Source organism: Sitophilus oryzae, unplaced genomic scaffold (assembly GCF_002938485.1).
Source record: "Sitophilus oryzae breed Bouriz unplaced genomic scaffold, Soryzae_2.0 scaffold_845_pilon_pilon, whole genome shotgun sequence".
In the NCBI taxonomy this organism is placed as follows: Eukaryota; Metazoa; Arthropoda; class Insecta; order Coleoptera; family Curculionidae; genus Sitophilus; species Sitophilus oryzae.
In genome coordinates this window covers 1,789,264-1,817,154 of record NW_022147467.1, presented here as the reverse complement: position 1 = coordinate 1,817,154, position 27,891 = coordinate 1,789,264, and the positions used below count along the sequence as shown (strand labels likewise).

Genomic DNA, 27,891 nt, shown 5'->3' with positions numbered 1-27,891 from the left:
GTGCTTTTATGAGAATGCCCTCTCCGAAAATCCACGGGCGTACCTACTATTTCTTAATAATATTTTCAGGTAGGTTTGCAAAGGGACAAACATGACCATTTCTTAAGTAAATAGAAACCAGACATCGCGTCTGAAAGTAAACGAATTACAAAGGAAAACTAAAAATGATGCAACTATTTATGACTATTTCTTCCAAATTTCATCTTAAGGTAATGGTTCTGTTTATTTGCATCACCCATCTTTCTGAGAAGAATAATAATGTTGATGGTATTTTTCGTACCTTAAATTCTTTAGGCATAGCCGTAGAATAAGGGTAAAAATAATATTTTATACAATTTGTCGAATATACATATACATATAACCATATTAAATGTATGTTCACAACACCATTGATTTTTCTACTTTTGCTTTCAATTGATTCCAACATGTTGATCTGAAGAAAATTGCTGTATCATCAGCTCATCAGCATAACTCAAAATGTGTGCATCGAATTTCAAGTTTACTAACTCATTAATGTATATATAAAAAAGTACAGGGCCCAGTACAGTACCCTGAGGTACACCATAGTTGACCACCCTTTTCTCTTTTTAACACCCGTGATGGACACGTTTTGCTATCGGTTATTTAGATAGTTTCTAAATAGATCGTTGGTCCTTCCTCTAAAACCCATATTACTAAGTGTGTATAACAGGATTTCATGGTGAACTGTATCGAACGCTTTTGTTAAATCTACAAAAACACACAAAGAAACCTCGGATGCATCAAGTACCTCGGAAGCCAATTCTGATAATTTTATAATAGCATCACTTGCGGATTTGGACTCTATACGAATCCAAATAACTTTTAAATGACTATTCCAAATGAAACGAAATTCTAGACAAAAGTACAACTTTAACGCCTCTTCAAAAAAGTCAAATACAACTTTTGCGTAAAATTATCTGGACCGAGATTTGTACAGATATCTGACCATTTCAAAATTTAAATGTGACATCCCGTGTTCCGATGCCACCACACGGAATATGATAAATGATTTAGTTATTGTGAAGATTATATATAAAAAAATATATTATTATCTTATCTTACTACAAATATTTCAAAAAAAAACGTTAAGATTTCCAGTCCAATGTTATCGACTTTACGCAGTTCAATGTCTTAACCCGAAACAGCCGTTTCACTATCTGTAATATTTACGCCCCAAAAAGACAAATAAATCACAAACAAGTTGAGAAATGAAAGAAATGACTCACTAGTAATAATAACAATTCAATAGACGTCGTTATTAATTCTTCATCGGTCGACTTATTGTTATGGGAAGTGGATATTTGCGTCCTTGAGGTACGCAAGTGACATCGATAGAATGATAATCGGAAACGAATAACGAATAGTCCAACCATCGAGTCGGACAAGGACGGAACGATATAGGAATGTCTTTTTTCTGCACGTTTCGATTTTAAGTAAACATTTAACGTGACGCATCCGTAGAGTAATTCGGCTTAAGCTAAGTAATGTTTAGAAACACAGTTATGGGGAATCTCCTATCGGGTTTGGACGGTTCCTATTATTCGCGTTCAGTAACACAGTTCGGTTTTAAATTTGTGACCACTTAGTGAGTGTTGCGCTTTGATTATCAATTAATTCATTTCTTTAGTGAAATATTGTGTAAAGTGACCTTAATATGGCTGTAAGATATATGAAACGGTGAGTCAAATTAATATGATCCTATTTAAATAAAATTAGCGAAATAGTTTCAAAGAAAGTATAGTTAATTTTTTTTTAATTTTGTTTAGTTTAGCTTATATCTAACTTCTGGTTGAAGTACCTATTAAATTTAATGAGTTTTAAATAGGTATCAGTTATTTAAGTAATAGTTAAATTTATCAGTTTAATGACATGATAAATATTGATTAACTGTTTTCTTCTTATTAGGTACTATAAAGCCAATAACACAACAATGCAATTGCAAATATATGAATTATTATAATTTTCAATTTGTTTCACAATAGTTAATTCAAAAATGTGACACAATAGAGTATCTAATATACAGGGTTTAATATACAGGTTTCTAACATACAGTCTTAACTAAGTAGGGGTAGTATATTTCGATCCCAGAAACACGTCAATGAGGATTTTTTCGCAAAAAAAGATATTGAAAATCGTGCGTTTTCTTTTAAAATTTCTTCTTTAAAAAACGTTTTAGAACTGCCTGTTCACCGCAAATTTTTCCACATATTACCGTGGTTACGGCTTTTACTCCATAGTTACGGCACTAAAAGGAATACTAATACAAAAAAAATCCGGTGGCTCTCAATTTTTTTTTAAATAACCTACTCGGTTATTTTCGACTTATTTGAAAAACGGTAAAAAGAATGTTTCTTTTATCGAGATCTACCAGTCCTGAAAATATTTGTACTTATTTGAGAAGACTCATCCTGTATATTTAATCAAAATTATGCAAATAAATAAGACTAATGATGATTTAATAAATACATAGGTGCATTACATTAAAATATACAAAAAATAAATATTTTTTTCTGGATTTTATTTATAGACATGTTATGGGGCTATATATAAAATTAACTAATTTTAAAATATAGCTACAAAAATTGAAGAAATATAATATTGTTTATGATAAATTAAATTTTCATTACTTAAAAAATTAACAAGAAATAATAAAAAATATAAGAAACTGATTCTACACATCACACTACTTTAAACTTAATTTTTGATCTGTGTTATAATCAGTAATAGGTTTATATATTTTTCTAGAATTTAAATCTGGGGCTCCCTATCCCATTTTCGTTGAAATCATACTGTATCTCCGTTATTCGTGAAGACAGAAGGGTGCGGTTTGCACAGACCTGTGCCACTTTTTTGTGAAACAAAAGATGCCGTAAACAAAATGTTCATAGCCCTCTTCGTTTCTGAGCTACAGGGTATTTTTGAAAATTTTGCAATTTGGGACGCCCCCTGTATCTCTGTTATTGTTAAAGGTATCGAGAAGGCAAAAACTGTTTATTGTAGAACTTTTTACCTAGAATATAGTGGCGTAGTCTGTTATTCCACGAAAAGAATATTTTTAACGATATTAATTAAAGTTAGGTTTTATTAAATGGAACACCCTGTATATTTATAAATTATAGGATCTGGCTTGCCATAAGCTTCTCAAAAATATATATCACTCTATATTCTATATTTATTGTCAATATTTACTGCAATATTTAAATAAATATATTAAAAGATCACTAGAGAATTATTAAAAGTATACTGCTATCTGTCTCTTGTTTTATTTTGAGAGCCACTAATAAATTCTTTATATATTAGGAAAACTTAATTTTCTACATTTCTATATACTTTCAGCAAGATGCAACCCCCACTCACAACTTAACTTACAACGAAAATATTAGAATGTTGTTTAATTATTATTTCTCAAATCAATGAATAATTGAAAGCAATGGACCCATATGATGGCCTCCCTGAGTCCTGGATTTGTCCTTTCTCGATTTCTGATTTTAGGGATTTTTGAAATATGAAATATATCGCGGCAACTAACACCTGGAAAATTCTTTAATAATGCAAGCTAATAATGCAAGCTTTTAGATATTAGCAAACCCATCCTGTTATAATAAATTCCATTAAAAAAAATATATTCAGAGATTGAGGGGTAACAGTTCAAAAGTAAAATATATCAATTCCAAACAAAATTTTAATAAGTGTATGACTATTTTAGTAAATACCATTTTTGATTTTTGTTATTTATCACGGCCTACTAATAAGAAAATTATATATTTTAAATATTGCCGTAAATAGTGAAAATAAATATAGCGTGATATATATTTTTGAGAAGCTCATAGCAAGGCGGATCATATGATTTATAAACATACAGGGTGTTCCATTTCAAAAAACATAAGTTTAACTAACCTGTGGTTTAGTTCATATTTTCAAAAATATTTTTTTCGTAGAAAAATAAACTACACCGCTGTATTCTACGTAAAAAGTTCTACAAGAATCACTTTTCACCTTCTCGATTTCATCCATAATAACGGAGATACGGGGCCTGTCCCAAATTGCAAAATTTTCGAAAAGACCCTGTAGCTCAGAAACCAAGAGGCCTATGAAAATTTTGTTGTCAGCATCTTCCGTTTAACAAAAAAGTGGCACAAGTTTATAAACCGCATCCTCCTATCTTTACTAATAACAGAGATACCGTATGATTTCAATTAAAATGGGACACCCTGTACATTATTTAATTTACTTGCATAAAAATGTTACCTATGTATAGGAATGATATTTTCGAGGATATTTTATTGCAAACAATATGATTCATTTTTTTAAACACTCACAGTATGTAACTAAGAATAATTAAGGCTATTGTTAAACCAAGATTACTGAAACTGTTTATTCAGTTTTATTAACAATAAAATCTTGCGTACGAAAATGTCTAGAAATTTCTATATCTAAAAACAATCATGTTTTGAAATATTTAAAAAGGAATATTCTCTTTAGGAAGTGTAAAATGTTTTAAACTGGATAGTTTTCTCTTAATTTCAAAAAATATTTATTTCATTAAGAAAATGTTTTTAATACCCGATTAAAATATACATATAGTGTGTAAAATAAAAAAAATGAACAAAAAATCTAAAATCAAATAACAAAAAAATAATCAAGTAATCAACAAATAATAAGCAAAAAATGTCGAAAATATCCAAAGATATTTAAAACACGGATCTTATCTTGAAAATAACATTATATGCTCACTATATCACATTCTATTTTTGCAGTATTGCAATACGTATAAATATTAGTAAAATATAATATGTATATTTTTATATTTATTATGAAAAATAATATAAATTATTGCATTTGAATATGTCATATATGCTACCTAATATCCACACGCATATTTTACTTTTTATTGTATTTTTAGTATTAACTAAAGGTACACATTGGAATTAGCGAAATGATAAAATCTAAAGAAATTATAAATAAATTAAGTTTATGATTTCGCTAACAGTAATATCAATGCATCATAATCTTTAAATGCAAATATTTTGAAAACCGTTCACCATTTCAAACTATACTAATAGCACCTATTTTACCTCAAAAAGTCCTAGCTTTTTATGTCATTCATTGTAGTTACTGTAGCTATAAAAATAAAAGAAGTACCACCAGTAGTACTCTCTAGCCTAATGGGAAGTAACCTTGCAGGGTTGTTACGGAATTTTACACTACCGCCATTGGCTTTGGCATTAAAATGTGTGTAAGAGTACCAAATTTCAGGAAAAAAGGTTTCCCAATTTTCTTAAAAATAGGGAAAGCATTTTAGGGCATATGTTTATTAGGAACTTTTTGTTTCACTTTTATCTGTAGAATCACCCAGTGAAGTTAGATACACTATTTTTTGGCACCCTGTATAGATAATATTTGAATCGACATGCATACAAAGGCGGTACTGGCGTACTAAGTAAGCCGGGTCAGCTAGTAATTTATATTTTATAACAAATATTAATTAATGATGCAATAATTATTATTTAACATTAATAATCAGGTACCTACCATATTCAAATCTTAAAAAATAATACGAACTTCCACTAGCCATAGACTTTATAGACTTTGAGAAGGCTTTCGACTCGATATATCCTAAAACAATGATAGAGGTCCTAGCGAAATAAGGTATTGACAAGCCTTTTTTTGAAACTCTCACCAATATATACAAAGAAACCAAAGCAAGAGTAATGATATATAAAACCAACCCCAGAGTTCCCAACTGGCAAAGGAGTACGACAGGGAGACGCGATATCCTGAAATCTGTTTACAGAATCACTAGAAGAAATCTTCCGTCAACTGGACTAGACCAGCAAAGGATAAAACATAGATGGAGAGTATATTAACCATCTAAAATTCGCTGATGACATAGTCTTAATTGCCAATAGTCCTGAAGATCTACAAGCACAAATTAACGAATTAAATACAGCCAGCTATAAAGTAGGTCTCAAAATGAATTTAGCAAAATCTAAAGTAATGTACAACGAACTAGTAGACAGAAAAGACGTTCTAATAAATAACGCAACATTGGAAACAGTAGAAGAATACTATTTAGGACAAATAACACACAGCTCAGGATCTATACTACCAGAAATCAACAAAAGAATTAAGTTAGCATGGAGTACTTATGAAATAAACTCAGTCATATTCAAATCTAGAATGATACTTTATCTAAAAGAGAAAACATTCGACCAATGTGTACTACCAGTCATGGCCTATGCTTGCGAAACCTAGACACTTAAAACGGATATTATAAGGAAACTCCAGGTAGCACAACGCTCAATGGAACGAAATATGCTGGGAGTAACCAAGAAAGACCGCAAAAGAATACGACAGAAGACCCAGGTAATAGATGTCATCCACAGAATCAAATCCCTCAAGTGACAATGGGCAGGACACCCGGCAAGAAAGACGGAGAACAGATGGACCAAAAAAATTACAGCATGGTACCCACGACAAATTAAGAGATTTAGAAGAAGACCAAACCTGACATGGGACCATTATATTAGGAAATTAGCAGAGATAACTTGGGCCCGCATAACTAACAATAGACAAGCGATTAAAAATAAGTTGGAAGGCATGGGTGTCAAACTGGCCCCCGAAAAAACTGAGCTGGTCATTCTCGTTGGACAACGCAAGGCAAAAGATCTAAGCATAAAGTGGGATAATTTAATTATAAAACCTCAAAAGAAGGTTAAATATATGGGGGTTTGGTTCGACTCGGGCATGCGAATGACTTCACACGTCACAGAAATCAGGGATAAAACGACTGGCATCATCCAGCATCTGACGAGAATAACTCCCAATATCGGAGGACCTCGCGCGGAAAAAAGAAGACTTCTCGCTTCGGTAGTTCTCACTCTACGCATCGCCGATCTGGGACAGATCCATGCGCTTCAAGCATTACGAAAACATGCTAAAAAGGATAAATAGGAAGTTAGCACTCAGGGATGCATCGGCATACTGCACATGTCCAACAGTAGCGGTACTGTGTCTTGCTAAGATACCTCCAGTCAGTCTCCAGTCCAGGAAAGGAATCAAATATATAAAAATAGAACTTCTGGTACTAGAGCAATGGCAGACATGATGAGAAGCATATAGCGGATGGACAAAGACTTTCATACCCAATATTAAAGATTGGATAAAATGCGACCAAGCAAACACGGACTACTACATTACGCAAGCCATGACTGGCCATGGAGTATTTGACGAGTATCTGCACAGGCTGACTCTCCTAAATGCTGGTATTGCGAGGTGTCAGACTCGGCTAACCACACACTATTTGAGTGTCACGCGCACGAAGATTTACGGGAAAACGCAGAAACAGTGTATGGTACGAAGATTTCTAGAGTAAACGTCGGAAACCTTCTAACATCATCGAATGAAAATACCAAAGCGATTTGCGGCATGTTAAGGAACATTATGAAGAAAAAGGCAAGATCTGGGTAGAGACAAGACCAACATAGAAGTATGATAAGTCTCTAATCTTGATAAAATGCCTTCGGCGTACCGGATTGGCAAGCTTAGAGCACAGATGGGTTTTTAGTGGGTAGACCCTCTCGCATGAGGGAGATCCCCACATTCCGGCACTAAAGGCGTTTCCCATCTATAAAAAAAAGCTAACAATAGACAACAATGGGCCCAACTACAAAGAGAGTATTTAAATATGTGAAGGAGGCTACACCATAATTGGAAATGGTTGAATAACCTGAAAATGATGATGATGAATTAGGTACATAATACTTTATTTTTGCAAATCTGTCAGTAATTTGGACCCTGTTTGTTTATTCATTCTCCATTTAAAACGCACATTCCTTCTCGAAACTCTGTTTACTTCGGAAGCTGAGTTTGCAAAATATTTTCCATTATTTATTACGAATCGCCATCTGCATGTGCATTCGTATCGATATTCCGAAATGTGATGATGCAACTGCGAGGAATTTCGATATTTCCTAAGCAATATCTGTATCGCATATTTTAGGTCGAAAGTCGTGTAAACAAATTGGTTTCTGCGAAATGCTGTTAAAACTTACGTAAATAAATGCAGAACGTGATCAGTAACTCAAAGAAAAACTATCTTAAGCTGATTTCGTTAACCTTGCAATCATATTTCCATATAAATAAATTGCGTTTATGCGAAATTCCTACATCGTAAATATTTCGCTGGTTAAAGTACAGGGTGGGTCAAATTCGACGCTTTTAAATGGAAACACCCTTTTCTATAGGAGATAGACAAAAACTAATATATGTCTGAAGCTCATTTTTTGTCAAAAACAAGATGGTGAAAACCGCATGTCGATATATGTTACCGTTTCGGAGTTAAGAGGTGTTTTTCAAAAATATGCATTTTTAACAAATCGCTGTAACTTTTTTGCTATGGAAAATTTTGTATTTTTATAAAAACATTTCCAAAGCACATTTTTACGTAGAATTTAATGATTTACGTATATTTTTTTTTAAATTAATAATTTAAGAATTATCAGCAGAAAATTTGATTTTTTATATGGGACACCCTGTATATTTTTAATTTATTGAAAAGAATTTAAAATTACCTTTCCAAAAATATAACACACTTGATATATTTCCTCTTCGAGATATAGAGTTTATAAAAATTCGCCCGCTTAAATAAGTAGACTTGTAAGTCTACTTATTTAGTAGAGAGTTATTTTGTCTAGCTGTGAGCATCAATTAAAACGAAATTAAAATATTTGCTATGAGAGATGCAGAATTTTATAACAATTTAAAATATATTTAACCAACATCAACACATTTAAACTATATCTGAAAACAATAAAAATAAATAGCAAACGAAGACATGAGATTTTGCTACAGGTGTTTGACATATCATCCACGTCTTCTGTTATGGACAGACGGGGCCGTTTTTGAACATTTCTCGCGGAATTCATTAACTCAGTGGTGGTGAAAGATACCCTCTCATAACTGCTAAGTATTTCTAATTCTTGTCTAGATTATACGGAAGAATAAGGAACCTTTATTCTTCCGCAAATATATCCATAGGATTAGATCCATGGGCACTAAGTCAGGCGGCCTCGACGGCTGGGATCTTGATTAGCTATTCAATTATTCTTGAAACTGGCTGCAAAAATTTGCTAATAACTTCAGCGTTCTGAGGCGGTGCGTCGTCTTGCTGGAAAAATATGTTTTCGAGTTCCATTAAGGGCATATCATCAAAAGGGGTCCAAAGCCTACTAGTTAAAAGTGGCGAACTTTTAAAAATTCTGTATTTCGAAGGGGATTATAATAAAATATCAAGTGTGCTATATTTTTGGAAAGGCAATTTTAAATTCTTTTCAGTTAATTAAAAATATAGAGGGTGTCCCAAATAAAAAACATTTTTTCTGTTAATAACTCTTAAATTATTAATTTTAAAAAAATTATACTTAAACCATTAAATTCTAGATAAAAAGGTGCTTTGAAAATGTTTTCATAGAAATACAAAATTTTCCATAGCAAAAAAGTTAGAGCGATTTGTTAAAAATGCACATTTTTGAAAAACACCCCGTAACTCCGAAACGGTAACAGATATTGATGTGCGGTTTTCACCATCATGTTTTTGATGAAAATTGAACTCCAGACACATATATTAGTTTTCGTCTATCTCCTATAGAAAAGGGTGTTTCCATTTAAAAGCGTCGAATTTGACCCACCCTGTACAAAGGTTTTTTCGTGGTTTTACTGCTTTTAGTTTAATTATACCATACGCTCCCTTTTTTATTTAAAATTATATGGGGTATGTCATTGATTGTCATTTCCTAGCCAACTAGACGCTGTTTTTTTTTTTTTTCGATAATACGTTAGTTGAATGTATAGAAAGAAATACTAAAGCTGCGTACTCTGAAAAAAAATCAAAATTGTGGATTACGAGTGCCTTAAAAAACTAAAAAAAGTATGATTTTTTGACACATGGGATTCAAAAGTAACTTATTTATTTTTTGTATATGTATAGTTTTTTTTAATGTATCAAAACTATTTTGTAAACAACTGTACCAAATTTACAATCCCACTTATTACTAGGATGTAGATTTGGTACACATTTAAAGCCCCTATTTTTTCGAAAAAATCACTATATTATACTAAAGAAAATCCTCATATAGACATCGGACCTTTTAAAATTATATTACCTTAAAAAAAAGTAAAATTTGAATGCATGCATTCGCGAGAATAAAATAACAATGACATAACCTAGAAAACCTTGTTATAATATTATATCTAATTTATAAAATAAATGAATCCTTTTTTTATAAAGCTTTATTTTTTCGCACTAAAAACGCACTTTATATAGGCGAAATCTAGAAGGCCTCGAAGACTTTATTCTATTTTTCAGAAACTCATAAAATAAATTGGAATTGTTGGAATTATTAATCAAAAACTGTTAAAATTATTGTGCATTGAAGTTTGACGAGGAATATCTTTAAAACCTTCCTATTAAAATTAAGAGCTCATACTTGGAGAGTATTTTTTTGAGGTGTCTAGGTACCTTTTTTAGAGTATAAATTGAAAAAAAAACAAATAGTGTCGATTTTTTGACCTGCCCTATAGTACAGATTGGTCGAATGTTTTCTTCTTTAGATTTAGAATTACTTTCTATTTTCTATTATTTCAAAAAATATATTCTTTTTAATTAAATTATTCTTAATGATGATAGTAGGGCAAATGTTAATAAATTCAGGTCGTGAACTTTGTTTTATTTACTTTTGCAAAATATCTGTTATCTCCGATAAAGACAACATGATTAATTTATTAAGTATTTTACTGTGCATTTTTTAAAGTATTTGATTTTCTTATCTGGTAATTAACGGTTCTTTTTTCAAGATAAGATACAGATAGATTCAGTGCAAAATTCTGAACTTGAACAGTTGAATTCGCGTTTGAAAATTAAGGTGTATTTCCGATACCAGAATTTTTTACCATTTTTTCTGAATAAGTGCCTTTTTGTGACTGTTATAGTAGATGTAACTTACTTGCCATATAATGGCGGATGATAAACAGTGTTTAAAGTTTGCTAAAATATGGAGGAAACATGGAGACTTTGTTATCGCACATGTGAGGTAAAAATATACTCCTATTTTTTTTAAGTAGTTGCCTCTTGTACACTATGAGCTCTCTGATTAGCGGCAGCCTTTTTATGATTAAAACTGATTTTAATCATTTGCTGATGATGCTAAGATGGTTAGCGAAACGCCCGTTCAGTGTTTTGGTATATTGTGCTGAATAAAGCTTCATTCAGAACCTCCCAATTAGTAGAATAAATTAGTGGTTTCAATTAGCGTAGAAGTTTGTTATGTAATTTGAATGTAAGCATTCAGAACGTCAAAATTAGTGGTAGGAATTTTCATTTAGTGGAAAAGGTTAACTAACTTTTCCACGAATTGAAAATTCCTACCACGAGGTAGGAGGTTAACTAACTTTTCCACTAATTATAGGTAAGGTTAACTAACTTTTCCACTAACTATAGGTACTTCAAAATTTCCGACGAATGTCATTTTGGCTTTTGATTATCATCCGTCAAGACAAAATTTAAAAAATTAGTGGTTAGACCACAATAATTTTTTTATTTATTATTTTATCAGCTAAATATTAGGCTTTCTTTATAACTAACTATTGGAAGCTGTTGCTAGGATATTCTATTAATTTTAATTATGTTTTTAGTTAGACATTGTGAATGATCGTAAACTAAAAAGTGTAAAGTGTAATTGAAACCACTAATTTATTCCACTAATTGCGAGGTTCTGAATGAAGCTTAAGTGTCTAATTTTGCTAGAATATATTAACTAAACAGAATGTAATAAAAAAAAACTACTCTATTACCAGATATAATATAAAAATGAAGAAAAATTTAGTTTCACTAAAACGTAATTTCACTTCTAATAATATCAACCTAAGTAGTCAAACAATGGATCATATAACTTAAGTTTTACGAAATAAAAATGCTATACGTTGTAGCGAATTAACCAGTAACAAAATAAAGTCTGTAATCTTATTAAGTAAATTCTCTTATCTCTCGCTGATCTGATCTGACCGACAAACCGTTGGTCGTTTTTTTTCCAAGTCGAGTGACATTAAGCGCCAGTCTTTCCGTAAAGTAAACTGGCGTGTGCTGTTGCGGCCCTGTTCTGTCAACGTTCGACTGTCTCAGAGACTGTCTTAAATGTCAAAGGCTGTGTACCGAATGCCGATAATTTACCGTTAAATAATGTAATCTCGTGTTCGTGCTCTCAAATCGGACATTGTTTGTTTTCAGAATTTACGATACTTATTACATCATAGGTGATTTTCGCATACATAATAATTAATAATCACAATAAACAACTAGGTACAGTATGTCCGCATACAAGAGGAAACCCTTTTTTATTAATTGACATTTTGAGAGAACTGCATTCTTCATAAAAATGTTTGCTTGTTCTAAAATGGTTAATCGTGTTTATATTTTTCTACTTTTTCATAGGGTTTAAGAGAAAATTAAAAAAAGACAAAAAAATATATGTAGTTAATTTTTTCCTAAATATCAAAACGCGTTTTTATACAAATATAATTTCGTTTTCATTCTTTGATAGATTGATATTAATATAATTTTAATTAACGTCGACGAATTAACGACATATAAGCAAGTCCATAGAGGGAAAGCTTTTAGTAACTGAAATGGACTTCCTCAGAAGATCGGCAAGAAAATCAAAATTGGAAAAAGTGCGAAATGAAGAAATAAGAAGAATAACAAAGAAAGAGATACTCATCATAGAAGTAATAACAGATAACAATTAACCTGGTATGGGCATGTAATCAGAATGGGATAAAAAAGGCTACCAAAGAACATCATGAAATGGATCCCAAATGGAAAACGAAAACGAAGAAGACCCCGAGAGACATGGTTAAATGGAGTAGCAAAGGCTATGCATTAGGCAATTTACAAGCCGATGACTGGATGGACAGAAGGCAATGGCGGCAAGGAACCGGAAGGCGGATCACGCTGTAGAACCGGACTTATATATATATAATTAACGTCATATTTTTGCTGTTTTAGAGTGTTAAAGAGAAACAAAATTTATATAGTTCAATGCTATGGAAAGGGTGATAAGAGTTATTGGAAAATGTGATACTTTGACAACAGCAAAAAGTATGACGTTAATCAAAATTAATAATAACTATCTATCAAGAAATAATATCCATATTGTATTACCATAGAAACAGCCTTTGATTTTTAGAACTTAGAATTTAGTCCAAAAATACATGGTAGGTCTATGTCCACGGAATATTGGGACACCCAGTATCATCATTCGTAATAAAACTTGACGACGTTTTTTTCGACCATACGATATACCTACATAGTATGGTTATCTAATATCAACTATTAAAGTAATTTTCCATGCCCCGTATTTTCAATATTATTTAATATTATTTGTAATAATCTCTTGATAAGGTTTAAAAAAAAATGTGAATAGTTATTGAAAATAAACTCCGAATAATTTACTAGATTTACCTATACACATACTAAGTAGGTAGGTACACATTATTTTACCTTATCTTTGTGCATATTTACTTACACACACTTATCTTACTGAGAATTATAAATGAAAAAAAAAAACAAATGACATGGAAAGGCAAAGTCAAAACTAAAATGACAATTTTTATTAATGGTGACCTAGACAGCGTGGAATTAAAATAAACATATTTTTTAATGTCCATTGTCTTCATTTTGAATAAATTAGCAAGGTGTTTTAGATGGTACAACCCCCAACCGTTTTCAGATTTTTAAAGCCCTAGTCTACACATAACGTTTTACCTGGGGGTTTTACCTGTTCAGTCAAAACGTATCGTGTAACTTTGTGCTTAGATGAAAAAACTGGTCGTTTTACCTTGAATTACATTAACACGGAAGACCCAGAAAACTCACGGTATCATTCAGTTTTACAACAAAACTGTCATTTTTAATAGAAGATAATATCAAATAGAAGAACCAACTGCTTCCAAGCACTTGGGGTACGAAATGCATAAGCCGCGATAACTAAACGTTCGAGATCAACAGACGAATAGGACTGACTTGGGCCTGCTATGGACGAATAAAATACATTTTCAAAGGGGTACTTCCGATATGTTTGAAGACAAACTTATTCAATCAATGCGTACTACCTGTTCTAACCTAGGGTGCGGAGACCATATCATTAACCAAAAAAACTGTAAGCCAAATCAGAACAACACAAGGAGCAATGAAAAGATCAATGTTGGGGCTATCTCTGAGAGACAAAGTACCGAATATCGAAGTGCCATAAAGAAAATACCTACTTTAAAATGGAATTGGGTAGGGCCCGTTGAATAGATAAACGATGACCGATGGACTGAGAAAATAATAGAATGGAGACCAAGACATGATGCATTCAAGAGCAGAGGCCGTCCTCCAACCAAATGGCATGACGACTTAAGGCGTGTTCATAGTAACTGGATGCATATAGCTCAAGATAAGGAAGTTATCGAAGCAAACGAGGGAGGCCTACGTCCACTGGACTTTAGAGAAGTATAAACCATGAATACAATTTTATAGTAAATTCCATGTGTTTTCAACTTTACCAAATATAATGCTATAATTATTGATAAAACCACCTGTAAAACTTCAAGTGTATATACACTAGTCTTTAATCCCTCTTACCTGATAAGTAATACGTTATGTGTAGACGGGGCTTAGCACAGCATTGGGCTATGTCCTTTTATATAGTTGGGTTTACTCATGTGTACTGGCGTGTGAAATTTTATAGTCTCTGATTATATTATTTTTGTACTTCCATCTAGTTTACTAATATTCGTTTACAAATTTACAAGAATATCAATACTTGTTTTACTGAAAATTCATTGGTTCTGTTTTATGAAAGAAATAAAAAAATATATTTATTTATTAAGAACACATTTCTTTTAAGCAGTTGCACTTGCTTTAGAAGGTCGAACCAGCATCTCCCCACTATTAATGAATTAATTACATTAAAACAATAAATTTTGCTGTCAAGTTTTTGCACATTTCTGATTTTGCGTTGGAGTTTAAGACATGCCAATCAGGTGAAAGGTACTTGCGTAACCTAAACCCTGGCTATATTTATATCACAAAGTTTCTTACAACAAATAAATCGAACCGTCGATCGCTTCGTTTTTTTTACAACCACCTCGCGTGTCTTTTTGCGCACGCATGTGTTACTTACAAGGTTGCCGGTACTGCTTAACCTTATTCGAGTTAATTGTTACGATCTGAACTATTTAATTAAGTTGTGCCGGTCGCACATCACGCCTTGAACGGCATTTTGTCATGATCGCTCGTAAACGCATAACGGAAAAAAAGCTTTTTGTTGTTGCTAAACAACCATTACGTTAAATGTCAAGTACAAGGATGATCTCTAGGTAGTACCGGAATCGATGACTTTATTATGACTTTTTTAAACATTGTTTTTAATTTAATATTTATTTTAGAAAATTATTATTTTATTGAAGATGCGTTCATAATTTTTTTAATAACTAATTTTAATTTAAAAATATTTTGAAAAATATCACCACGGAATCAATATACTCTCTTTCTCTCTCAAATTATGTCCCATAGTCCCATCGATCGAAAAAATATACAGTATGTCCCCGGATTGTCTTTCCAAGCGGAAAAACTTTTTTATTTTTGACATTTTGAGAAAAATACATTCTTCATAAAAATTTTTGCTTGTTCTAAAATGGTTAATTCCGTTTATACACCTTTCCCAATTTTCATACCGTTTTAGAAAAAAAAATAAAAAAACATGAAAATAGAGTTAAATTTTAGTCTAAGTTCTAAGAATCAAAAGACGTTCCTATGGTAATATCATTACGATTTCATTCATTGATAGATTGTTATTGATAGAATTTTAATTAACGTCATATTTTTTGCTCTTTTAAAATGTTAAAAAAGCACAAAATTTATTTAGTTCAATGCTACGGAAAGGATATGATAATGGTTATCGGTTATCGGAAAATGTGATAGTTTAACGACAGTAAAAAATCTGACATTAAACAAAATCGAAGAATATACATAGAAAATAAAAATTAATAAGAAACATCTATCAAAGAATGAAATCGAAATGATATTAACATAGTAACGCCTTTCGATTTTTAGAACTTCAAAAAAAATTCAACCATATTTTCATGTTTTTTTTTAATTTTCCCTAAAACTAATAATAAATTAACTAAATTATATATTTTTCTTGCATTTTAGCTTTTATTTATTACTTGTCAAAGATTAGATGTCAAAGAATTTAGATACGTTAATTTGACTTACCTGCTTCAGTAGCGTATCGGATGTTTGTGGTAATAAATACTTATTATAACTTATCTATTTTTATTAGAATTATATATTTTTATAACAATTTTAATAACTACCAACATTTATTCACAACGTAAAATAAAACAACAAATTATTGAGTCTACCCCACGTCTACCCTATGTCATAGTTTTACATTTTTTAAATAAAATTAGAACGACACTGATAAACCGCAATTTAAGTCGGCCATATTTGAGGCCCATCGCGGTGTACCTAAGATTTTTGATATGCTCCTTCCTTAATCTTCTTATTCAAAGGTTGAATGTCATTGATAGACATTTTTTCATATTAAAGTACGAAACAATCAATAATGATTGAAATAGTTGGCTATACTGTGTTAGAAAGTTTAATATTAGTGATGGGAATGAAGCTAGTACAGCTTATAGATCCAAAAATTTTAGCAAATTATGTCAATTAATTGGCGTCCGTCTCAAGGGGATAATGTAATGTTTTGTTTGGTTTGGTTTGGAAGCAAGATGATCGGCATTTACCTAGCAGATAATATATTTAAGAATTAAAATTGCATCTTCTTTACAAAACGAACTAAAACTAAATTTGGACGTAGCCCACGTCTGCTGATTTCTTTGACAAACCCCGTACAATCATAACATATTCTATAATTTTTTGAATTTTCCAATAAAGTAACAAAACACAAATTTCAAATAATAAAAAATAATTTCGAAGAATAATAGCCTTAGCAGCAAAAATGGCACGTTAACTTTAGCTTAAAATACTTTTTTCTACGACTAACCTAGAAAATGCAGTTTGACCTTTGAATAAGAAGACTAAGAAAGGAGCCTATCAAAAATCTTAGGTCCACCGCGATAGGCCTCAAATATGGCCGACTTAAATTCCGGTTTATCAGTGTCGTTTTAATTTTATTTAAAAAATGTAAAACTATGATATAGGGTAGACATGGGGTAGACTCAATAATATGTTGTTTTATTTGACGTTGCGAATAAATGTTGGTAGTTATTAAAATTGTTACAAAAATATATAATTCTAATAAAAATACGTAAGTTATAATAATTATTTATTAACACAAACATCCGATACGCTACTGAAGCAGGTAAATCTGGTAAATCAAATTGACGTATCTAAATTCTTTGACATCTAATCTTTGACAAGTAGTAAATAAAAGCAAAAATGCAAGAAAAAATATATAATTAGTTAATTTAAGTGAATTTCATAAATTATCGGTTTACTACACGTATGTATATTATATAGTCACTTACTAGCGAAAAGTTGTTCCATTATTTCACTCGATTTTTGCCGAGATTACCGCACGCTACACAACCAACTATTTTAGAGTCTTTTTCGATAAATCGCGATAGTTTCACTGTTAATTTAAGTTCTGCCACAATTTCCATCTAGATTTACTACCTTTATACAACTATCAGTAGTAGAATAAATAATAAATAACATAAAATAAGCTCCGTAAAGACTGACAAATCCATAAAATTTCAAATCAAATTGAAATGTTTCAAATGAATCGTCAAACAGAACTGTCAAGGATCCCCACCCTAGAGTGTTTTTTCCGCCCACCATGCATGAATACATGAATAGCATTATGCTCCTTCCTTAAGCCGGAGTCTCATGCATCCGAAATCCGATGACACGACGATCCGACGGTGCTCCTATTGGTCGAAATATTTTGACACCAATTTTTATCCGATATTTTTAACTAATCGTCCGACGTCGTATAAAGTTAAATTTTGTTTAACTTTGTACGATATCGTGTGTTTTTTAACCTCAGTTTTTTTGAAAACATTGTCTTTTAAAAACAAGTTTAGTGGGAAGTGGGCAATTTCGGGATATTTGGGGAGGAAGTTATTTTTATAAGTGTTTCTCCAATAATACACGACATGGATCTCTATTCAATGCAGCAGAATAATAGGTCTAAATGTCAAAACTGTCAAATTTCGGAACGAACTTTCTGTTGATGTATGTGACAGGCTTTTTTTATTTCACAGGATAACTTCAAATTTCGGATGTCGTACCATCGGATTTCGGATGCATGAGACTCCGGCTTAAGTCTTCTTATTTAAAGAGTTTGACACACGGAAAACTCGATCTGAAGTTGGCGTTTTGCAAACTGTTATGTGCTAAGGATTTAGCGCACGACATGTGTCAATTTTAACATTTTTAACCTCCAATGTTTAGCTGAAACGCCAAACGCAACGCAGCCACCAGAAAAGTGTCATCATTACATCGCAAATTGTTTCACAAAACTGGCAAAAACTGAGTGAGTCTGTTGCTAATTTGTAGTCGTAGAAAAAATAGCGTAAAAAACTCGTTCGAAAACTTCTTTGTACACTCGTTCGACTTGTGGCTCTTGCCTGCGGCTCGAGCCAACAGTCGAACTCCTGTGCAAAACGTCGTTTTCGAAACTCGTTTAATATACTATTTTACTTTTTGTCATTTTTGGATGTCATTTATCGAAATCTGCCTTGATTTGATGGACAGACTTGATATATTTTATATTAATAGTTATAACAGATAATACTAAATTACGACAACACAGGCTTTGGCTTAATTTAATATGTCATTCGTGTGTCTACTTAGTACAAAATCGTTAAAACGTTCTTATTTAATAATTCCATTAGATTTGATACGTGTGACCTTTTTTGGTACTAAGCTAGTATCTGGTTCAACCTAGATTTAGTAGAAAATTATTAGAACCAGCGCCGAAACGAATCGCACAGAGACCTATTGGAAAATAATCGAAATAGTTTTGATCGTTTTAAAAAAACTGTTATTATGATGCAACTGCAGGCAATGCGGCCTTTGCTAGAAGAACAATCGTGTTTCTCTTTATTGGTGCGATATGTGGACCGGTCTTGTCTAAACACGTCAAAAGTTATAGACCGACCGTCTGTCGTGTCTGGCAATGGTGTTTTATCTGTGTTAATTATAATTTACTTCTTCTTAATTAAGTTTATCGCTTTTTTCGAGTGATCAGTTTGGTCAAGAAATGCAATATAATGCTATTTATCGGTATGAGAAAGAGTTTAGATTAGACAGTTATATTTTCGTTTAAAGCAAAATGACCAAATTAGAAAAAAACTTTACGATTAACACAATTTTCTTTCAATATTTTTTTTATAATTAATTATACAGGGTGTTTCAAAAAACATGTGCCATCTCTCGTGAAATTCCCCACATAAAAATAAGATTTATTTTTCATATTAACATAGGTCCGATTCTGCTTAGTTTCGTAGCTACAGGGTGTTAAGATATTAATATTTTTCGATTTATTATAATTTTCTTCCAAGTACTTTAAGCGTTTGGAATGAAATTTTGAGGGTAAAAGTTACTGTAAATGCGACATATTTTAAAGTTAAAAAAAAAGTGTCGCCATATATTCACAAGGGACGGGCATATAGGTTTTCAGTGTTATCATAGAATTTAATCAGGCCTCCGAACAATGCCGATAACGATTTGACAACGCTGGACCTCAGAAATGTCTCGTTTCTCCTAACGATACCTGTATAAAATTTAAGAGCATGTTCGTAGCAGATCGTGATCCGGCAGTTATTAGTCCGAACATGCCGGAATATTTTCCAAAACACAGTGACCATTCCGCTTGCCCTGTTACACACGACTCGACTTCCCATTTTCCATTGTCTCTAATGGGCACTACGTGATTTGCTCGATGGCCTGATTGTATCCCGTCAACAGTGGCAGTTACATGACCATTTATTAAGAGAATTAAAAGAAATATCTAAAGAAATTTAGTTTTTTCGAGGACTTTTGGTAGGGTTTGTTTTTGTGTATTATTTCTACCCTGAACAGCTTTATTCAGAACAGCATTTTCGTACTTTTTCAGGTTCAAACTCTGCTCTCCGGCTCTCCGATCTTAGTCGCTTTTTTTGGCGGATTAATAAACAAAACATTTCTTATTATTCTTTGCATTCCTGACCCTGATCTTCAGTGCATAGATAGATATAATGCACTGTCAACTTTAAATTTTCTTGTATTTTAAAGTCCAATCTATTCTGTTCTAGTCTACCGATTTTGATGATTTTTTAAGCATTTTGTAGCTAAATTATTTAAATTTTTAGCCCCATTTTAAATTAAAAATTAAATGTCTTACCTGTCTATTATACAAGGGAAAACAGAATATTGTTATTTTAGCGAAAGTTTGGAACATCCTGTGACATGTTTTATCAAAGTAAGAAATTTAGAACATACTTTATTATAAGTATGTTCTAAATTTTATCTATATATCTATCTAATAATAATTTTAAATTTTATCTATATTTTATCTAAATTTTATCTATATATCTATATTATCTATATATCTATCTTTATCATATTATTAAGGCATATTATTTTTCGATACTTTGTTCTTTCGATCTCAATAGCTTTATTTTTATTGGATATATTCGCTTTTGAAGAAGACAGTAACGTTTTGCAGCAATTTTACCATTAAAAGCATACCTTTGCTTTTTATCCTCATCAACACATCTATGAAATATAGTTTATTATTTTTCTAATCTTGCTATCATGAAAAAAACATATTATTATTACTGTTTTTTGGCAGCTACTCTAGTAGATATGGTTTTAAGTCTAGAGTCCAGACTTGCTCTACCATGTTCAATTAAAGCAACAATAGCTGCTACAACTTCTGGGCCATCTATCCTATAAAGTAACTGCCAATAAACATTACGAAAACAATATCTCAAAGGTGTCTTGATGTGGACAATATAAGCAGTCTCTTAATGCTGAAATTGTTACTAATTGTTACAGTCGTCTTCATAAGGGAATATGTCCAACAAGAACAGCAATTGAGATGAATTAAAAAATAAATTATGCAGGAAAAATGCACCTTAACGATATAAAGTTTTTTTAAATTCCTTACTTTGTTAAATAATTACACAGTGTATTTCGAACTTCCGCCAAAATTACTACAAATTGCTTAAAATGTCATCAAAATCCGTCCACTAGAATAAAATATATTTAATTTAGAATACGTAAAAACGTGTATCCATTTTTTGTGCCATTCAGTGTTGTCATAAAATTCCAATTCTATGTCAATAAATTAAAAATATATAGAATATCCATTCTATGTCATAAAATTAAAAATGAAATTAAAATTTTAATTGGACCGCAATTGTATACCAATTATTATTTATATAAATAAACTAATAATTTTATTTTGTTCTCAGGAAACTCATTTCATTTTGCGATTATCTTTCTACTGTTCGGAGAAACAAAACTTATTAAAGTAATTATGTATAGGAAGGAAAGTAATTTGATATAGTTATAGCAATTAGTATATAATACTATTTAATAACTACAGAAAAATGTATAACTTAGGTTGCAGTATAGAATTTAGGTTGGAATCTCTGTTATTACAACAGGAAATTCTAACACAATGCACCACAACTTATTTAAATTATCTTACTGAAAATGAAAAAATGGCAGATTTAAAAGTTATATTTGGATTGAGAAATAAAGTGGATAAAAAAGTATTGGCGATTTTCTATTGAAGAAAAATTGAATCCGCTGATACATGTGCATAATGAATTATCTTGATATCAATTATGATATTACTTATTGTTAATGTTGCTTTTCGTATACGTATGTTGAGTATCTATAATTCAGCTTCCTTCATATATTGGTTCAACTAGGGTCAGCCAGAGGTTACAAAAAATTTCTCCGCAAAATCTAAAACGGCGAGTGAGAGTGGAACCACCGGCATTGTTTGCGTAACCTTTCGATAATTGAGTTTGTTAGAAAAATTACATGTACCATACAACGCTGGTCGGTTAGGCATTGTTCAATTTGTTTGTTGCTTAATAAACTAAATTATATACCGTTTTAATATATAGATTATAGGTGGTCCTTTTGCGAATACTGGGCCATGTCATAAACGGAATAAGCAGGGGTCAGATTCCCTTACGTAACACAGAAACCCTAAAATACCATTTTAATCATAGATTTAGTAAGAACAGATTTCACATTGTGCATTTTAACCCGATCAAACAATGGGAGGTTGACTACGTACTGTAAAAACCAACTGAGATAGAGAAGGCGTCATTGCCACATCTCAAATTTGCACCTATCTACTTAGTTTGATTTGCAGAAAAAGTGACTTTAAAACCTTCACCGGATATCAATAAATCTCAATTTCTTAATTAAATTAATAGTTTATTTTTAAAGAAGCATGCGTAATAATATGTTATTAACCAGAGGATATATGCGTTACTATTAAAGGACCTGTTTACTGTTTAATGTGCTGATACGTCTAGAACTATTGGCAACGTCGCTGCTAGTCTTCCAGAATGAAATGAGCCGTCCGTCCCACCACCCCTCGCGATGGGCCCTTGGTCCGTTATAGCGTACTACGTTTAGCTTACGGTGTGTTTGAAGTCGGAATCAAGTCCGAAGTGAACTTTTCAGTGTTTTTCAGCAGTTTTTATTTTTGTTTAAGGTACTTTTGTATCTGCGTATTTTCAATATGCTACGACAGTGTCAAATGTGTGGAAAAATAAGCTCAAATTACCCGAATTTGTCTTTTCACAGGTAGGTATTATTTCCGCCGTAATCGCCGTACATAGGCGTCCCACAAGGGAGCCTCTCAAAATTGATCTATTAAAACAAGAACGTAGTAGCCGGTAATTGAATTATAATTCGTCTCAATTACTACCTAACTGTTGTAGATCATAACAAATTTGAATGTAACATTTGAAACTTTATTATAAGCCAGAAAGTGACATTTTTTTTTAATTGCGTCATATTTTGGTCATTATATACCATATTCTAAAGGAATTTTGCTCAACAAATAAACAAAGGTGTTTACCCGACCTTTTTTACATTTTATTGCTTTATTATATCTTATATCTGCCCCTTCGGTCTTGTTTAGACAATTTTTTACCACCGTACAATACAAATACCTCTTTACTAGAGTTATTTGTACGGTGTGTTTATTTTTTTGAGAATGGGACGAACTGTAAATAATTTTTAGGCTACTAGTTTTATACATACCTATATACAGTGTGACCCAGGCCTCCAAAAAAGCTTTTTACCTATTACGTTTTTGGTTTGTGATTTTTATTTCAATTTTTTACATAAGATCGGGGCCATTGTAACGCACATTTTCAAAATATTTTTGTCAACATACAGGGTGATTCAAACCGCAATACATATGCTTAATACAGTTCATGAAGATTGGGACATTTAAATAAAATTTGATTGTCTGATGTAGCTACCTAAGTAATGGATTTGTAAATAAACGTAATATTCATTATTATGCGACAGAAATCCCATATAGTAGCACACAGATTTGATACTTTTAATGATAAATGCCTTCTATTGAGAGACTAAAAGGTAATTGCCTCGTATCAGAGCCATCATAATACGAGAAGAAGACCGAAAGTCAAATCTTGTCTTATATTTTCAAAAAAACACAATTTTCTCATTAAACTAAATATTGATTTTAGGTATAGGAAGTTATTAATAATACAAAATTAAACAACTATTACACAGTACTTCACAGGAAGCTATCGATTGCGAACTAATTAAATCGTTACTAATTACTAATTTTGAAAAGTTCTTTTTAAGATCAAAAAAGGTAAAACTAAAACCTAAACTATCATTTGAGAATAAACGGGAAGTTCTAAATAATGTTGCCTATTCTAAACAAGAAAAATTTATAAGTTTTATAACATCTCTAATTAAATTTGGACGAAAAGAATATTTCTGTTTGCTGTAGGTAATTTTCTCAGGGAAAATACGTAAATAAAAATATATAATAATAACTTTTTAAGTCAAAAAAAGTCAAAAGGACAAGTTATTCCAAAAAATGACTGTCCTTTTCAAAAAAGGACAGGTGGCAACCCTAGGTATTTCTGGAATAGAAATTTAATGGCAAATCTACAACTTTAGTTTGAAAATATGTTCCGGCCACCTATGTTTACAAAAATGTCTAAAATGTGCTTTACCATTGCCTCCATATTCTAAAAAAAATTGAAAGAAAAGTCACCAACCACAAACCTAATATAGAACTGTTTCGGAAGCCAGAGTCACCCTGTAAATATTCAAAAGTTACTAAAAGTTTATATAGAAGTAACTGAAAGTTTAAATTGAATATCGACATTGGAACGATTTTCGAAAACTATACCTACTAACGTTTCAACATAAGTATATGTGGGATATCAATTATATTATTATATTAGACCTTATAACAAAACTCATCTAACGAAAAAGTGTTAATGTAGTATATTAATATGGAGTAAAAATTTTACTAATTACTTTACTTTTACTTTACTAATTAAATTCGTTCCAAAAAACGATACGCCACTGGCCATTAGAACAATCCAAATGCGCCTAGTTGCCGGGGTCGGAAATTTTAGACTTCTCTGTCTCTTTTGTCCTTGTTTGACACATTGGAATGTTTGATACACTACCAACGAGTATTTATGAATGAGATGTTCGGTCTATCTTTATAATGTCTTTGATTTTAATTAACTAATTTTAATTAGCGTTTCTGGACGGTTAAAGTTTCTTACAGTTGGGTATGTTTTGGATATTATACAGGGTGTTTCAAAACGAATGCGAAAAACTTTAGGGGCTGATTCCTTGTTCAAAATAAAAGGTAGTTTGCTTCAAAAACGTTGGGTCAAAAGTCAATCATTAGGGAGATATCGCGGTACAAAGATGGCGGAAAAATAAAGTTTTAATTTTTTATCTTGAAAACGAAAAGAGATAGACTAATGAAATTGTATGGAAGCATTACTGTTATGAAAACACACTTTCTGGTAATTTTCTCACTTTTTTAAAATGAGTGGAAGGGGTTGAAATAAACTACCCCTATTCTACTTGTTAACGAAATTTAAAGAAAAATCTTATCAAACACATGCAAAAAAATTAATTTTGATAGTTTAGTTTGTTTAGAAACTTTTTTATCTCTTGTGTTTTTTTGATTAAACTCACCGATTTGAAATTAAAAAATAAAATGTAAAGCATTACCCCATGTCAGGACAAAAACATTTTTATTTTTTAATATGTACTTTTTTATTATTTTGTACTTTCATGAATTAAAAAACAGAATTAAAAATTGTTTGGTAAATAATTTTTAAGAGGTTATCGTTCAGAAGAAAATGTAACGATATTATTACGAAATAAAACTGTTTGACAGCAGCCTACTAGATTCTTTATCCAAAAATGTTTTTGTCCTGACATGATTGTAATGCTTTACATTTTATTTTTTAATTTCAAATCGGTGAGTTTTACCAAAAAAAAACAAGAGATAAAAAAGTGTCTAAACAAACTAAACTATCCAATTTTTTTTTTGCATGTATTTGATAAGATTTTTCTTTAAATTTCGTTAACAAGAATGATAAGGGTAGTTTATTTCAACCCCTTCCACTTATTTTAAAAAAGTGAAAAAATTACCAGAAAGTGTGTTTTCATAACAGTAATGCTTCCAAAAAATTTCATTAGTTTATCTCTTTTCGTTTTCAAGATATAAAATAAAAACATTATTTTTCCGCCATCTTTGTACCGCGATATCTCCCTAATGGTTGACTTTTGACCCAGCGTTTATGAAGCAAACTACCCTTTATTTTGAACAAGGAATCAGCCCCTGAAGTTTTTCGCATTTGTTTTGAAACACCCTGTATATTTGTGTATACGCATTTCATGCATTGTATGGCTTTCTCGGATATGGAAGTGATATTTGAAGACGCGAGTGGTCAAGAATAGGTACCCAAGCCAAGTAAATGATGTCTAGGGCTTGACCTCGCCAAAATGATCATCGATATCATTTTCGTCTTTGATGCCGTTTTATTTTCGATTGTACGGTACATCTATACACTACCTAATTCTAATGATAGTGAATAATATTGCTTTTGTATATCATAATTAAAACTTTATCCCAACTACTTTCCATTTGAATGCACCAGTGTTGCCAACTTTCTGAAATAGGTTTTCCCACCAAGACGGTCATAATTTCCATTTTTTTTTCTAAAATTTCCCACGAGGTCTCATAGCCAGTATACAGGGTGAGTCTTAAATAAGTGCAAATATTTTTAGGGGTAGTATATTTCGACCCCAAAAACACGATTATGAGGTATTTTTCAGGATTTTTTTTTTGAAAATTTGGAATTTTTTTAATAATTTGAAACCCCAGAAAACATCCAGTGGTTCTCAAAATTTAAGCAAAAAAATTATTTTTTTGGAAACTTTCGAAGTAAAATAACTCAGTTATTTTAGACTTATTAAAAAAAACGGTAAGGGGAAAATATGTTTTTTTTTATCGAGCTCTACCAACCCTGAAAATATTTGCACTTCTTTAAGACTCGCCCTGTAGTCAACACAGTACAGATATTACGGGTCTTAACTGAAAATTAAAAAAATTCAAACAAATTTTGAAATATACTTTCCAAATTTTTTTCGCACAAAAAAACGTACAGACGTGTTTCTGGGATTGAAATATACCACCCCTAGAAATACCGTATAATCGAAAAAAAAACAGCGTCCAGTTGGCTTTGAAATGAGGATCTTTGCAACATTCCCCATCTAATTTTACAAATAAAATAACAGCGATCTTCATTTCCAAACCATTGCTGACCCCTTTTTTTCAATCGTTTGGTATTTGCACTTAATTAAAATTCACCATGGTATTCGAGGGGAAGGGGTACAAGAATAATGTCTGATATATATATAAATTCGGGTCAGAACGTCCTACGACGTTGTCCGATGCCTAACTTCCACCCTGTGCGATTTTCCCATCGATCTTCGGTCCGATTTTTCTCGCTCATCGACCTTCTTATTCCTTCCATCCATGTTTTCTTGGGACGTCCTCTCTTTCGTTTACCAGGTGGTATCCAATGAATGACTTGTTTTGGAATTCTTTCATTGTGCATTTTCTGAACGTGGCCGTACCATATTAATTGTTTTTGTTCTATATCATTTACTATTGTTCCCTCTATTCCCATCTGTTGTCTAATGTCTTCATTTCTGATCTTATCCCTCCGTGAAATTCTCATTGCTCTTCTAATCGCGTCCATTTCTGTTGTATCTAATTTCCTTTTATTCCTTTCAGTGAGTCGCCATGTTTCACATCCATAGAGTAATATGCTGTTAACTAGTGTCTCGTATATATTATATTTCCTGTTTTTTGTAATTTCAGTGCTCCATAGAATGCCATTTATGCATCTGATAACTCTTCGTGCCTGTATTACTCTGTTGTTTATTTCTCTATCGTCCGTTCCATCTCCTGTAAATATCGATCCCAGGTACCTGTAATCTTCACATGCCCTAATTTCCATATTATTGTCTAAAATAAGATTTTCTGTATTAGCTCCAATTGAAAGGTATTTTGTTTTTTCTGTATTTACTGTGAGACCCCATTTAGCATATTCTTCAATTATTTTCCGCACCATATATTCCATGTCATCTTTGTCGTTTGCAATTATGGCCTGGTCGTCTGCAAAATGCAAGGGGTATAGGCATATGTCATTTAGTTCTATACCCATTCCGTTACATTTTCTTTTCCATAGATG

The 27,891-nt window shown here is 31.6% G+C and overlaps 1 protein-coding gene across 2 annotated transcripts in view; it reads left to right on the top strand.

Moving 5' to 3' along the window:
* LOC115889735 (protein Shroom-like) overlaps positions 1 to 27,891 on the top strand; it is a 513,929-nt gene that overhangs the window by 449,490 nt on the left and 36,548 nt on the right. The window lies entirely within an intron of this gene.